Source organism: Apostichopus japonicus, chromosome 15 (assembly GCF_037975245.1).
Source record: "Apostichopus japonicus isolate 1M-3 chromosome 15, ASM3797524v1, whole genome shotgun sequence".
NCBI classification, from domain to species: Eukaryota; Metazoa; Echinodermata; class Holothuroidea; order Aspidochirotida; family Stichopodidae; genus Apostichopus; species Apostichopus japonicus.
In genome coordinates, this window is record NC_092575.1 from 29287341 (window position 1) to 29291104 (window position 3764).

A 3764-nucleotide genomic window follows, 5' to 3' on the forward strand; every position below is an offset into this window, starting at 1 on the left:
TAACTCAAAATTTGTATGGTACGTGAACGTCATATTGACTATTTTGATGGACCTTACTAAGAAGAAGAATAATATAATTAAAAAAAGGACTTCGATGGACTTCATGCTTGGTATAATATGGACTTCTTCATCAAAGTTCACTTGAGGTCAACAGATATGAACGTGGAAAGCTATTGTAAATGTCTTAGATATATCTCTGATGAATTTTCTATTTGGCATGTTGATACACATCGTTAAATATCAGATATGTCTCTACACAGTGTTTTCAGTGGATGTATGCTGTATAAAGTGGCAATGAATCGCTGAACATATTGGCTTCCTGGTTCCTTTATCCTTTATTCACAGAAGAAAGTAATATTGTACAAACGAGCTTAATATTGAGGAAATTCTAACTATAGAGAACATTGTCAGTTTGGCAACCATTCCAAATGTACCAGGTTTAAGGATAACACAGCTCCTTATACAAATCGAAGTAACCTTTTACAGGCCTGTTATCCGCATGGCAGAGCAAACTTTTTATACTAGTAGAACTAACCTTTTAACCGCATCACATCCCAGATAGCCGACTGTGACATCCCAGATAGCCGACTGTGACATCACAGATAGCCGACTGTGACATCACAGATAGCCGACTGTGACATCCCAGATAGCCGACTGTGACATCACAGATAGCCGACTGTGACATCACAGATAGCCGACTGTGACATCACAGATAGCCGACTGTGACATCACAGATAGCCGACTGTGACATCACAGATAGCCGACTGTGACATCACAGATAGCCGACTGTGACATCACAGATAGCCGACTGTGACATCACAGATAGCCGACTGTGACATCACAGATAGCCGACTGTGACATCACAGATAGCCGACTGTGATTACTCTCGTGGAATTGATTATTTAAAATGTTTCGTCATTCAGAGCAGATTACAGCCCCTCCACCATATTTGGGAAATTAAGGTATTCAACTAACAGTGTGGAATGTTTTATTTTCTTCAGCATACGTTTTAACATGTATGCAAATAGAATCTTCTGTCAGGTACATTTTTCTTTCTATGTATTTGAGTTGAACCTTAATTTATCGTAAGAGTAGACCTTTCACCCAGCATCAGCTCGGCGCACGTACGTATATTTCTTGGAGTTTTTAGCATCTTCCCCCAACAAATTCATCCAGACAGGGGTGTCAACCCCTCCCCTCTCAGAGTATCACAAAGAATCGTAGTGTGCAGTGCATCAAAATATAGTAGGTATATGTCCAAATTTCTTCAACATTGTCCCTCCACTGTACCTTACTTTCTCTGATGGAAGAAGGGAACACAAGATTTCGTTCAACCTCTACCCTGGACAACATAGCATCTCAGTCCCTCCTCCACAGTACAAAACAGGTAGTTGTGCCCATGCCCGGTTGTTGTTATTAGCTACTTAAATTATGGCGAAGCAACATTACTATACGTTCATATCAATTGGCGATTTACCGAGGTAACTTTAATTATGTGACATTGAGGGTATGTAGAGCTAATTATGTTTCCAACAAAACGAATTTCTCTTTTAAGAAAATATTCTATTGCTTTCTGTTCACGTCTATGGAGCCCATACAGCTGTTTGAATAAACAATACATGGTGTCCACTACCAATTTAAATAAATAGAAAAAGAGGACCAGCAGTTTTATTCTTTCTACATTCATTTTCCTCATAGCTTTCAAAACCTCGCTCTGCTACCATTTTATGTTCACCAGACATAGTGAAATTAAACTCAAAAGGAAATTTGCTTGTTCTCCTTTTATTTTTCGTCGCTCATCTCTCTATCTCTCTTTTTCTCTTTCTCCTTTTCTCAGTTTTTTACAAGATGTGTTCTGTCTTATCATAATTTCTCATTCAACCATTCTGTCTGAAGAACATTTTACAACTGACCACTGTCTCTAAAAACGCACTATTCTGTAACTCAATACAATGGATGCTAATTTTACATAACAAAAAACAGAATGGTTGGACAAACAATAGATGGCATTTTGAAAGCATTTGCCTATTACATAACACAGCAGGTGCAAAATTGTTAGACTGCTTTACTCTCTGGAATATTACTCTTAATTATCATTGAGAGGTAAATGTGGAAACGGCTTGCAATAGGTCCGTTTGTTTGATCTTAAAGAACGTTGGCCAAGTTGTTACCCTTGCTGAGTGCGTCATCAACCAAAATGTGGACACAGTGCTGATTCAAGCTAGTAATAATTTAAAATGCAGCTGCTTATAGGGTTTTGATCTGATCTGTGTCCGTGATCGGTTAAGTTGGGGGTGGTTGGTGGGAGGTGGGTGGGGGCAATATAATGACAAACGTTCGGTCAAACATCGCTCAAGTTGACGGACGTATAGTGAAGTACTTCAGACTGAAAACGCTCATCGTGTATTGCTACAAGTATATAGTTGTTAGTGTGGTAAAAGCAAGTGTGCATTAATATCTTGTCAAATAGATATGTTATAATACGTTAGTATAGCAACCATATGAATGACTGATTCAGAACTGTAAATTACATTCATTTTCAGCAAGCTAGGTTTCGAGCTCTTCAGTTTGGAGAGTGGCACAATTAACTTAACAACAAAAGTAACTAAAAAGTCCGTTTGAGTATCTGATTTTATGAAACGCATGTCTATTTCTGAAAGCATTTATGATTTCTGTGCATAAAAATGCTATACGTCTTTGCCCATTTACATAATAAAACATTTCAATTTTGCCGGCATTGTGCGATACTGGATCAATATGTTTTGTTTACTAGTTCTAGGGTTGGCTTTTCAGGCCTCAAAGTCACCGGAAAGTTAAACAATTTTTCTATTAATAATTGGAAATTATCTCAAACATCCATCTGTGCCCCTCCCTCTTCTCCCTCCGATCCTTCATCTGTTGTACAGTTGGTACCCACGCACTAGTACGCATACACAACATACATAGATAGCTCACTCTTATTGCGAAATGGCGACCGGTGGCATTGACTGTAAATTGACTGATCATAGGCTCTCTGATTCAGATAGCGAAGAAGGCCGAGAAATGGAGGGCATGTTTAACAATCCCTGGGAATTTTCCCCACAAATGTTCGAATCGGAGACCAGCGAAGAGGGGGCCGGATCGAACAGCGATGTCGAAATTGCTCGTCTTGACGGAACACAATAGTAACGTTAGGCCTAGCGTACTATATAGGCTAGTTGTGTGACTGGTTAGGCCTAGATCCGACATTGTTACATAAGCTTACCCATGATAGAAATGACTCGGAATAAATCTTTGTCTTAGTCAGCTATGCTAGCTGGGTGCAGGGTTACCGTGCTGTCAGTGTTAGACGAACACGAACCTTGCACAAATCTCTGTACTGTTGTGCAGCGATTTTCCGATAGTTTGTTAACTTTGCGTGACATATTGTTTACATCTTAGATCTTGGTTAGCACGTTCTGCCTATGTCGTTAAGGCCATCGTGTTAGTACCCCCCCCCCCCACCCCATGACGTCTATCATATTACGAGTGTTTGTGTGGTGTTTGTGGTGTTCATCCTGAAAAAGGACTCGTTTTGGTGTTTGGTTTGCGTTAGTGGGTGTTGTGTTGTAGAGTTCACGAAGATGGTGTTTGTTCCTTCGGAGGATCTTTCCGTTTGATGTACGCACTTCGTAAGTTCTCGGCTCCTGGCAGACTCTTGTTATTTTTCTTGGACACCAGGTTTTCTTCTCATAATTCAATAAACGGACTCTCTGATCAGGATAGAGTGGTGATAGGTTTTTAGC

General features: G+C 39.8%; 1 protein-coding gene across 2 annotated transcripts in view; it reads left to right on the forward strand.

Moving 5' to 3' along the window:
* LOC139981652 (NFX1-type zinc finger-containing protein 1-like) overlaps positions 1–1766 on the forward strand; it is a 28085-nt gene extending 26319 nt beyond the window's left edge. For both annotated transcript variants that reach the window (XM_071994207.1, XM_071994206.1), the window contains exon 5: positions 1–1766. This exon is cut by the window's left edge and continues 2485 nt beyond it. The gene's annotated coding sequence lies outside the window, so the exon portion shown is untranslated.
* Positions 1767–3764: the final 1998 nt, after the last annotated feature.